Source organism: Periplaneta americana, chromosome 6 (genome assembly GCF_040183065.1).
Source record: "Periplaneta americana isolate PAMFEO1 chromosome 6, P.americana_PAMFEO1_priV1, whole genome shotgun sequence".
NCBI lineage: Eukaryota > Metazoa > Arthropoda > Insecta > Blattodea > Blattidae > Periplaneta > Periplaneta americana.
Genome location: NC_091122.1, coordinates 180,654,312 through 180,667,525, shown reverse-complemented (window position 1 = coordinate 180,667,525; position 13,214 = coordinate 180,654,312). Strand labels below are relative to the sequence as shown.

General features: G+C 35.1%; 1 protein-coding gene across 2 annotated transcripts in view; it reads left to right on the top strand.

The window, feature by feature from the left end:
- The window catches only part of LOC138702085 (extracellular serine/threonine protein CG31145-like), a 260,588-nt gene that overhangs the window by 72,773 nt on the left and 174,601 nt on the right, over positions 1 to 13,214 (top strand). The window lies entirely within an intron of this gene.

Below are 13,214 nucleotides of genomic sequence, written 5' to 3'. Positions count from 1 at the left end.
AAATCCAGTGAAAGGGCATCCTGGTATGTCACTTGATAGTTTTTCATCCAGTCAGGTTGAGCAATATGGCGTCAGTTGCCTGTTTTGCGGTTTTCATGTGACCTCTTCTTATTTTTCTCTGGTAAGTCTCCTTTGTTTTATGCATGTTTTTCAAAGGCTTGTTTCATGAAAACCATCGTACTCCATTCAGTTTTTAATGTTCTGTTGATTGGTGTTGTAGTTGATGGCGTATCTTTTACAAGTTGTTCATAATCAAACGATTTTCGTGAAAGCTTACCTGCTTCTGATATGGCCATATCAAGTTCATTTCACTTTTATTTTTTCACCTGACAAATTTACATGCCTTATAGTTGGGATTACGCAAAAGTTTTGTATTTTAAGAAAAACAACTTAATTTTTTTTATGGAAAAACCTGTTTTAACTACACTTTTGAATTATAAAAAAGATTATTAAGTGTCATTTTTATTCATTTTACATCAAAATGATTTAATTTTAGCACAACTGCGCTATCAAACTGAAAACAATCACGATTTGTAGAACATGAACAAGGGTGGCCATATCATGTGCACATGTTCCTGATATGGCCACTAGGTAGACTTTTGGAATTTGGGACTTTTTGGACAATTAAAGCTATTTTTATGGGGAAAGGAAATTGTTTTAAGAAAGTGCATTAGACTGAGAACGAGTAAGAAAAAAGTGGTTTTTTCTTTTTTTTCAAAATGGCGGCTAGAAAAATTCTCAAACCTTAGCATGGCCATATCAGGGACACCTACCTTACTTTGTCTTTTCGGGATTTACTTCCAAACCTATCTCTTTACTTGCTTCAAGTAAAATTTCCGTGTTTTTCCTAATAGTTTGTGGATTTTGTCCTAACATATTCACGTCATCCGCATAGACAAGCAGCTGATGTAACCCGTTTAATTCCAAACCCTGTTTGTTACCGTGAACTTTCCTAATGACATATTCTAGTGAAATTTTGTACATTTGTGATTATTAACCAGATATACCAGTGATAAAAATTTGATGAATTTAGCTTCATAAGTAGGGTAGCTATTGATTGAAATATTGTGAACCCTTAAAGCTATAGAACTTGGAAATTACAGTATAGTGTCCCCTTAAAATAATGAATCTAAGAAAAATTCAATTTTTTACCAAAGCAAGTGTAAGTAGCGCCATAAGAAAGATCGGCATATTTCAAAGGTCTCTTAACTTTCTAGTAACCCTATATTTCGCATAAGAACTCTTTCGTGGAATTACATGGGCAAGTGTAATCAATTTTATTTTGAATTGGCTAAAATTATTCACATCAGTTTCGCAAGAAAGGACAATTCTGTTAGACTCGATATTGAAATAAAAGTCAGTATTGAACGAAAGAAAGCGCCAAGATGAAGTAGTTGAACTTGATGTTTGAATATGTGGAAGGAAGAAAATTAAGAACTGCACGGAGATGAAAGAGAAGGGGAAGACGCCGCCTCCCATGGAAGGCAACTCTAAAAGAGCTTTGTGAAGTGAAGTGTGATAAATTGCGATGTCAGGTTCATATCTCCCCTTCCCTCTACACATGTAATTTGGTTTCCAGATCAAAGTCAAATTCACCCTCTCGGTAATTGAAATTACCATAAATTTAATGAAATAATAATATTTATTTGACCCTGCTATTACGTCATTACACGGCGTCATATTTTAAAATGACAAATTGCATTGCGTGGGATAGTCACATGACAATTTCAAATTAACACTTTTTCATACTATGACAATTTTAATTATTACAATTAAAATGTTTACATGTTTCACTTTATGGTTCTGTATTAGTAACCATGGAGACAGAATGAAACGGCCTTCTGTAAATATGTTTATAGCTATGTCAGGCGTATATTTATAATCTATACAACTTTTAAATTTGATTACAAATGCTGATACAAGCGTGGTAAAAGCATTACAACAGAATCGAGGAAAAGTTAGATAGTCGAATCTTCCCTATTTTCGAGATTTTGTTATGCACTTAACACATGTAATTCATACTATTTTTTGGCCGATCTTAATAAAAAAATAAATTATTCTTAATAATTTTAAATTTAAATAAACAGTTTGTTTTCGGACGCTAACATTTTCATGATTGTGTGATTGCCGTTTGTTATTTGTCGATACGTGTCATTCATTTGTTATTATTCGGCGGTGATTATGAAAATGTTGTAATAAAATAAATTACAGAATATTTAGTTTTGTCATCAAAGAATTAGGTAGGTAACAGATTAATTATATATCAATATAAATAAACTGTATACCGGTATAGGATAATGCTTGAATACGTATTTTTCTCCGTGGATGTTTTCGTGTTCAGCCACGACCCCACGAATGGCGCTCAGAGCAACAACCGGAAGTCGTCAGAAATGGTTTTCAAGCTTACGTCGTATCTACATTAATTCCTGTTTTCTTACAAATCTCCACTCCAATCAATTAATTTATACATCTTGATTACACAACTTTTAACACTATATCACTTCCGAATATGTATTATATATCTTTCCCGTGTTAGATTTTACCGTACCTGGTTAGCATGTTTCGGCCTGTTATTGGCCATCTTCAGAACTGGTTGTTGCTGGTCTTGGCGCCATTTGTTTTGTTTCCTGTGGGGGTGTGTTTGTGTAGTGTAATGTGGAGTCAAAGAGTGTGTGTGTTCTGAAATTGAGTTGTGTGTTGAGAATTTCATTTGGATGTGTTTTTTGTGTGTCTATATATTTCGTATTGTTTTTTAGTAGGTTATTTTACGACGATTTATCAACATCTTAGGTGATTTAGCGTCTGAATGAGCTGAAGGTGATAATGCCGGTGAAATGAGTCCGGGGTCCAACACCGAAAGTTACCCAGCATTTGCTCATATGGGGTTGAGGGAAATTCCCGGAAAAAAACCTCAAACAGGTAATTTTCCCCGACCGGGAATCGAACCCGGGCCATCTGGTTTCGCGGCCAGACGCACTAACCGTTACTCCACAGATGTAGACTTTCGTATTGTTCTAGTGTGTTTAGTTTCTGGCTTTTTGGTTGGATGTGTAGAATTTCCATGTCTGTATTGATGTCTCTGTAGGCGTGGTTAGCATTTGTGATGTGTTCTTTGTAACACCTGCAACAACTTCTATATAGGACTGACAGGCAGATCATTTCAAACACGTTACAAAGAACACATCACCGCCATAACGAAATTACAAAACACTTCCACATATGCAGAACACATCATAAATGCTAACCACACCTACAGAGACATCAACACAGACATGGAAATTCTACATATCCAACCAAAAAGCCAGAAACTAAACACACTAGGACAATATGAAATATACAGACACAGAAAAACACACCCAAATGAAATTCTCAACACACAACTCAATTTCAGAACACACACACTCTTTGACTCCACATTACACTACACAAACACACACCACAGGAAAAGAAACAAAATGCGGCAAGACCAGCAACAACCAGTTATTGTTGGTTTAAGTGTATTAATTTAAGTAAAGTTAATAGAAGATTTTAACTTCTTTCTTATGCTTTCAAAATATATACTTTTCTTTAAAGCTTTTTAACTCTAATTGTTTAACTTGTCTCAAAATTTTGTTATTAAAATAGCTTATTTTATTTAAATAATTAATTTATATATATATAATCTTATATTAACAAAAAATCGAATTACCAACATTTAATAGAATATTCATTATAATCCATAAATATAGAACCAACAAAGAAAACATTATCTTAAAATAACGAAAAATAAAGTGCCTGACCAATAACAGGCCGAAACATGTTAACCACGTACGGTAAAATCTCACAGGAAAAAGACATGTAATACATATTGCGAAATTAATTTATAAAGATTACAGGTGTAATAAGACACCAATAAGGTATTATTCATGAGGCAACTAAGCCAGAAGATAATGGGGTAGAGTGGCCAGTTCCTTTCCCCCTCCATTGCATACATCGCTGACTAGCTACATATTGCACTAGTCAGACTTCAGATGTATACAAACAATTATTATTCTTCCTCCGACACATATCGTCAAGTGAGATGTAGGCTACTGTCTGGTAATAGATGTGCAGCTTTAGAAAAAAGTTTTGTTGCACAGATATTTTACAACTTCAGAAAGGAGGTAGTGCGCATGATCAGACATACAACAAAACAAAACGAATTTTATTACCTCAACTAGTCCTTCTTTCGTGAACCTCTCATTATGCGCACTAAAATATGTGTGCGACAAATTTTTTTCTAAGACTGTAGCCTACATATCAGCCAGAACCTAAATCAAAGGACAAATAATAATAATAATAATAATAATAATAATAATAATAATAATAATAATAATACCACCAGCGTAGCTCAGTCCGCTAAGACGCTTGTCTATCGATCAAGAGTTGCGCTCGGGCGCGGGTTCGATTCCCACTTGGGCTGATTACCTGGTTGGGTTTTTTCCGAGGTATTCCCCAACCGTAAGGCAAATGTCAGGTAATCAATGACGAATCCTTGGCCTCATCTCGCCAAATATCATTTCACTGTCACCAATTCCATCGACGCTAAATAACCTCGTAGTTGATACAGCGTCGTTAAATAACCAAGTAAAAAAAATAATAATAGTAATTTGAACCCAGGCCCGCTTATTTCACGGTCAGGCGTGCCAACCATTACTCCACAGCGGTGGATGTGAGGAAAAGGTAACAAATTCAACTGTTCATGAAAAAAATTTAAATATTAATAATACCGATCTCAAATGCAGGAGGAAAGAAAAGGAGGGGGGTCATTGTGAGTTTTGCATCAATAACAAAATTCATTGCAATATCTGACCTTCTCTGTGTATTTGAAATACGTACTTTTAGCTTATTTTCTAGTTCATCATTCAAACAAATGTTTTTTTTTATCATAAGGAATCACGCTTTGAATTATTTGGCATAACTTGAAGTGGGCAGAAAATGTCTTGCCCCCCCCCACCCCCAAAGTTGTAGCCTGTGAATTTAATACAAGAAATTTTATGCATCTCTGGAACAAGTGATTTGTATGCCCACGTATGCGTGGCCCTCATAAGGGTCGTCCAATGCAGTTATGCAATATTCTATCGCTTCAAGGTCGCTTCTGAGCAAGCACTTAACGACCAGAATTTAGATTATACTTGCAGACAGCCTTTCATTTTAGGGAGACATCTGAAATTAAGAGCTAGCTTGAATAGTACCTGGTGTCTGGTTCTGGAGAATGATTATTCTGTAAAACAACTATAGGCCTAAATTCTGTTTATTTAAACGAGGTTTCAACTTCCGGTCGTGATGCTAATGAATGTTGCTCGAGGAAACCGCAACGATTTACATATTTAGCTGAGGCCTCCTTTATAAGCAAGCATTTCTGTTCACATTGCCAACCAGCTTTTCTGCGATGACGTGTTGTAATTACGGGCTTCACGGTTAGCAATGATATCGGCATGAGCTTCAGGGGTGACCAGATTATATTAATATAATTTCGTCTTTATTATTAATTAAAATAAACGAGAAGAAGTTCTCGGTTAAGAGGGAAGTTTTCTATAACATTCTTATTGAATTTGGTATTCCCAAGAAACTAGTTCGATTAATTAAAATGTGTCTCAGTGAAACTTACAGCAGAGTCCATACAGGCCAGTTTCTATCTGATGTTTTTCCCTGCTAAAGCAGGGAGATGCACTATCACCTTTACTTTTTAACTTCGCTCTAGAATATGCCATTAGGAAAGTTCAGGATAACAGAGAGGGTTTGGAATTGGACGGGTTACATCAGCTTCTTGTCTATGCGGATGACGTAAATATGTTAGGAGAAAATTCACAAACGATTAGGGAAAACACGGAAATTTTACTTGAAGCAAGTAAAGCGACAGGTTTGCAAGTAAATCCCGAAAATACAAAGTATATGATTATGTCTCGTGACCAGAATATTGTACGAAACGGAAATATAAAAATAGAATTTATTTTTTTTGCGTTATTTTACGACGCTGTATCAACATCTAGGTTATTTAGCGTCTGAATGAAATGAAGGTGATAATGCCGGTGAAATGGGTCCGGGGTCCAGCACCGAAAGTTACCCAGCATTTGCTCGTATTGGGTTGATGGAAAACCCCGGAAAAAACCTCAACCAGGTAACTTGTCCCGAACGGGATTCGAACCCGGGCCACCTGGTTTCGCGGCCAGACGCGCTGACCGTTACTCCACAGGTGTTGACTAATAACAGAAGATTTATCTTTTGAAGAGGTGGAAAAATTCAAATATCTTGGAGCAACAGTAACAAATATAAATGACACTCGGAAGGAAATTAAACGCAGAATAAATATGGGAAATGCCTGTTATTATTCGGTTGAGAAGCTTATGTCATCTAGTCTGTTGTCAAAAAATCTGAAAGTTACAATTTATAAAACAGTTATATTACCGGTTTTCTATATGATTGTGAAACTTGGACTTTTATTTTGAGAGGAGAACAGAAGTTAAGGGCGTTTATGAATAAGGTGCTTAGGAAAATATTTGGGGCTAAGAGGGATGAAGTTACAGGAGAATGGAGAAAGTTACACAACGCAGAACTGCACGCATTGTATTCTTCACCTGACATAATTAGGAACATTAAATCCAGATGTTTGAGATGGGCAGGGCATGTAGCACGTATGGGCGAATCCAGAAATGCATATAAAGTGTTAGTTGGGAGGCCGGAGGGAAAAAGACCCTTAGGCAGGCCGAGACGTGGATGGGAAGATAATATTAAAATGGATTTGAGGGAGATGGGATACGATAGTAGGGACTGGATTAATTTTCTGAGGATAGAAACCGATGACGGGCTTATGTGAGGACAGCAATGAACCTCCGAGTTCTCTAAAGGCATTTGTAAGTAAGTATATAAATCTTACATTTTTGTGCTAAACGTGTTTATTATTGTAGGACAAAATTTGAGTGAGGAACAGTGAGTTATTGTCGGGTGACAGAAGGTATAAGATCGGTTAGCTGGAATGCCTAAATTCAGTAAACCATTTAAAAGTAAACTCCATGCTTACGTTAGTGAATTTGGTGCCCATGTGTTTTCAACCGATGGAACGGTTTGTGGAAAGACACGGAAAAAAAAAGTATTTTATAAGTCAACATGTGTCACCTACGATGTAAATATGTAAGTTATGTTGATATAATTTAAATTTATTGCTAAAATATACTGTATTATGCCTTTTAAAATGTATAATGTCTTTTTCAAAGATTATTATGCCTTTTTAACGTTTTTATTGCCTTTTTTTGCCTGCATATTTTAACAGTTGTAAATGTCTAAACATCCAGGCTCTAGTTATAAACAAAGAAGCCTAATGGAAAGTGAAGATGGCTAACAGTGAAGCCGAAACTAGTTTGCTAACAACAACTTAGTTTCAATTTAACACTAGAAAGTTGTTTCTGACACAAATATTGAATGAATATAAAGCGTTTAAAATTTTTTTTTAATTAATAAAATAATAAAATAATAAAATAATACTGGTCGTATCGTCCTCTGACATTGACAAACGCAATCTGTTTTGGAATACAGAACGTCAGGTTTTCAAAATGGATCCTGCCTCAGAGGGATCAATACCTTTATCTATAGTTGCATCTTTAAACTAAATCAATTATTGAAATTTCAATTACCAACTTTCCGACTTTCATTTTCCCTTTTCCTGTCGCCCTTCTTTCAATCTCTCATGAATTCAAGATGCCGTGCAAGCAAACAGTTCTTCGGTAGTCATGGCGATCACGAATTATAGCCTGGAAATGATTTGTTTTCTCTGTTCGAAACATTTGAAAAGTACAAATCACGAAACTGACAGTACTTCGAAGAAGGTGCCCCTTCCACAGTGCCCACAATTGTTCGCTTTTATTTTCTCTAGTTTTTACGTCAGTTTTCCATTTATATTCATAGCTCAACGACTCTGACGTGTGTTTGTTCTAAAGAGAGGTGAATGGAATTTTTAATTTGCAATTTTAATGAGCTCTCAGGTAGATTGTCTGATATAAGTAATACAAATGCGTGCAGAAAAACGGGAGATCAAAGGTTTAAAGCTTTCAAACTATTCATAGTCTATGGAGCTGTCTCCAATATACAGGGTGTGCAGTATAAAGTGCAACAGTTCAGGATTACGTTACCACTGCAGAATTGCTGAATGCATTGCCTTGAGGAAATATTAGAGACTGGCTGTCCCAGATTATTGTTTCGCTTTTCATAATTCATTACATAGACTATTTGAAGTGGAAAATTAGAAACAAAAAAAACGCGATTTTAAAGTTGTTGATACTTGGGCCGGTTGTCCACGAATAAGTGAACGTTTACCCACCTTTTCACTCACAAGTAGATCTCTCCAGTTCGCCTATATTATAGTATGCGTTGGTAGAGTTTATTGATATACACGGTAATGGGAAATGGAGGTACAAACTCGAAGTGTGAACTTCAAAGATATTTTTATGTAATTTTCGTAAAAACTATTAATTTTTGGACTCATCTTTATTTAAATTTTTTTTCTTGTTGTGATGCGTACTACCACCCCTCAAAATATTAGAAACTTTTTAACACCCTGTATTTCATGTGAATGGTTTCAAATAAATTGTTATGCACTGACTTACGGCCTGACAGACAAACTGTATTAAAATACATTTTTTTTTGTAAAAATATGAAATCTGATTGTTTTTAGCATCTCAATAATTTATGGACTTACGCCGGGCACATGTTGGAAAATGTGAAACATTTAATATATTTAGGGGTTACTTTATCAATGAACGGCAGATGGACTAAGCATGTTGACATAACGAAACGCAAGTGGGGGGAAGAGTGCGGAGGTATTGAAATTGATCACATCAGAGACTGTCGGAATTTAGTAGCGTTCAAAAGCAAGCTTATTAAGCATTTACTTACTGCTTAGAGTAGGTTTAATTTTTACTTAATCTATTAAAGAAATGCTTCTCTCTTCTTAACTTTTACAATAAACTGTCTAGCTTTTATTAATCAGTTAATCTTTTAGTACTTTGATTTTTATTGTATTTGAAAATTTAATATTAATTGTAATTGTAATTGTAATCTTAATATTGTAGTTGCAATCCCCAGGTAGAGGTAAAGAGAAGGCCTATGACCTTATCTCTACCAGGTTAAATAAATAAATAAATAAATAAATAAATAAATAAATAAATAAATAAAGTGCCAGATATTCCTGCAGCAACATTGGAGCTAGTATACGGAGCTGTGGTCAAATCATCTGTATTGTATGGGGCGGAAATTTGGGGTTGGGAAAATGCAGGAAAATTAAATAAAGTACAAACGGACTTCCTGAAACGAATACTTGGAATTGGCAGAATCACAGCAGACTGCGGGGTGCTAAAGGAGTTTGGGCTCCAAAACGAAGCAATTCATATGAAAATTAGGGTGATAAAATACTGGTTAAAAATTATACAGGGACATCATTTTATTTTTACTAACATTTTTAATATTAACTTGCCTATACCTCTGGATTAACGTCGTTTGCTACCCCGTTCCACGACTGGAGTTCGATGATCCTGGCGTAATATATAAACAAATCACTTTACTAGATATAGGAGGGAAGAAAAGTAGTTCATCCATTTACGTAAACTAGGAAATATTGCGCTTTTGAGTTTGATCATTTTCATTAGGTTTTTGTTTGATCAAAATACAGTACAGTATTAACAAAGCGTGTTTTTACTCACGAACTGAGCTGTCCATGTGGACGTATTCATTATACAGTGTATATTATACTGTCTACAGCACATTAGCGTACAATATAGAGAATGAAGTTAAATTGAAAAATAATCATAATGTGGATATTTAAACATATTTTTTTTAAATGGTGGCCGTTCATTTCGATACAGGCTTCAGTTCTAATGTGCATATTATCGCACTATAGACTATTGTACTTAATTCCAATTACCAGTTTCGTCCTTCGTACTAGTAACTCATGTTGAAATAATTCTGTACCTACTCTATAAAAAAGTACCTTACGTACTGTAAATTCAATCTTTACTTCTGCCCGATCCGAAAAGATAAAATTACTCAGACATGCTATCTACTGATCGTCCAAGTGGTGATGTCGTAGGTCGTAAAAAGGGAGGAAATCACGTGACAGTTAATTACTTAACAACGCCCTTTTATTTAAGTTATTTTAAACAGTTGTATAATATTACGTAGACGTCCAATTCCTAACAGAAATTAATGTTCTGAGAAAGGAGCTAAGAGAGCCCAGCCACTAGCTGGCGAATAAAAGCTGATGGGGGAAACCGGGATACGACGTAGGCAAATGGACGAAAATGATTCAATATTGAAAGCTCTTTCGTCACTGGAAAAAGCGAACATATTTCTGGAACGTACTGTTTAAAATGACCGTAAGGCTACTATGACCGTATATGCGGTCTTGGATCTGTGTGGAGTACGGTTGAACTTCATTAGTAGAAGGGGTGGGAGTGAAGTACATTAAAAAACTCAGGTACAATAAAAACTGAAGTGAAAATAAAATGATGTCCCTGTATTTGGGTATCAGTTCCTTTTACGGTCGGTTTGCTACAGAGTTCAATAAAGAGAGGAGTGGGGAAAAAAGGTGGGTTTATAAATTGCAGAGAAGGTTGCATCGTATACGAATGGTATGGATCCCGAAAAGACAAAGTATATGATTATGTCTCATGATGAGAATATTGTACGAAATGGAAATATAAACATTGGAAATTTATCTTTTGAAGAGGTGGAGGAGTTCAAATATCTTGGAGCAACAGTAACAAATGAAGGGTACACGGGAATAACGATCAAGGTCCATTTTAGAAAGTTTCGAGAAAAACAAATTTTAAAGTTTAAGCACTTAATACTTTGTTATGTGTGTATTTAACAGAAATTGACGTAGTGGAATGTCAAGAACGATTATTTCTTATTACTAACTACACCACATGATAGTACTTCCTTTCCACTATAAGATAGCATCATTAACTGAATTTCGATTTTTGATGGACCTTGATCGTTTTTCCCTTGTACTCTTCAAATATAAATGATACTCGGGAGGAAATTAAACACAGAATAAATATGGGAAATGCCTGTTATTATTCGGTTGAGAAGCTTTTATCATCCAATCTGCTGTCAAAAAATCTGAAAGTTAGAATTTATAAGAGAGTTATATTATCGGTTGTTCTTTACGGTTGTGAAACTTGGACGCTCACTTTGAGAGAGGAACCTAGGTTAAGGGTGTTTGAGAATAAGGTGCTTAGGAAAATATATGGGGCTAAGAAAATGAAGTTACAGGAGAATGGAGAAAGTAACACAACACAGAACTGCATGCATTGTATTCTTCACCTGACATAATTAGGAACATTAAATCCAGACGTTTGATATGGGCAGGGCATGTAGCACGTATGGGGGAATCCAGAAATGCATATAGAGTGTTAGTTGGGAGACCGGAGGGAAAAAGACCTTTGGGGAGACCGAGAGTAGATGGGAAGATAATATTAAAATGGATTTGAGGGAGTGGGATGTGAAGATAGGGACTGGATTAATCTTGCTCAGGATACGGATCGATGGCGGGCTTATGTGAGGGCGGCAATGAACCTCCGGGTTCCTTAAAAGCTAGTAAGTAATTAAGTAAGTATCTACCTATCTTATAAGAATGTGAAATGGCTCGTCATTGTAAAGGCTTCTAGGTGCGCGAAGCACCTTCCTGTACCAACTCTGCAGCAGTTTCAGGATCTGCACACAGTTCTTGATTTGATACAATCCTTAATTTAAATGTGTGTGATTATTTATCAGGGACAATGTCATACGTTTGACGAGTCTGGAGTGTTACAGTACATAGCTTATCAATGAATGGGAGGAAGTGAACAAACAACGATCTGTCTTATCTGTCAACGAGTTAGTGCTGTCAGTACAACTTCTATTTTTAAACGCTTTTATAATTAAAATGAAATCGTGAAAACTGTCAATGTTCTCCATAACACAGTATATGTTGTCACTTTATATGCTTTGACTATAATTGCAAACCGAGCTGTATTCAGTCCTCTGTTAAATCAACTTGTCAGATAACTGTCGTGGTTGCTAAGTAACCAACACAGATACATTACGCAATATTTCTTAAGGGGTTAGGTACAGCTTACAGCAGTAAAAGTTTGGAAATATTCAACATTTTTGTCCTCCATTATTGTATCTTGTACAATAATGAAAATTAGTATGTGTAAAACACTATCCTTCTGCTATACGAAAAAAATACTTTTACGATTTAAAAAAATATTATTTAAATTCCTTTTTAAATTCTGTTCACTGTGCAGTGATGAAGCGTTTCCCACATAACTCAAACACTATCCAACATTCTGTGATGAAATGTTTTTGTGTGTATTTATGCATGTCGTATCTACAATATGATGCAAGATCACTTCTCTACCTTTGGTAGATTGTCTGATAAAAATAAATTCAGTTTAAAAAATGGTCAAATATCAGTATTTTCTTCTAACACAAAATAAAAAAAAATATTTATTAAGGAATGTAGTTGAGAGACCATGATATTGAAAACATGAGTCTCAGCAAGTCATCGTATTACAGGAGATAAAATTAATTCCGTGCTACAGGTTTCCCCGCCTCAGACGTTGAATTATTACCATTGCCACACTATCAAAGTGCAGGAAGATCTACAGAGGGCTGACAGCAATCAAACTATCACAAAACAAAACAAGCCTACCAAAGTGACCTTTACTAAATGAAACTACAAAAATATATGCATATCAAACTGAACAAATGTAATTAACCCAACAAACAGAACGAAACCATGATAATTGCAAAAAAAGAAACAAACAACAAAATTACTAAACAAAATACCTTACAAAAGCAACCTAACCAAACTATCAAACAAAAGCAACCCAACGAAACTATTAAACAAAACCAATCCAACTAAATTATTAAACAACAAAGTGACAATAATCGAACAAAAACACATTACCAAAACACCAAGAAAACTAATGAAAATATACTATTAAACAAAATCAATGCAATAAAACAACGAAATGAAGCCAAACAAAAGTAGTAAGAAAAACAACTCAACCAAACAAACCATCTTAACCAAACTATGAAACAAAACCAAAAGAACTTAACCAAACTAAGCTATCAAACAAAACCAACACAAACAAGCAAAAAAACAAAACCAACCCAAACAAATTGACAAATAAAACAAAGCCAATGAAACTACAAAA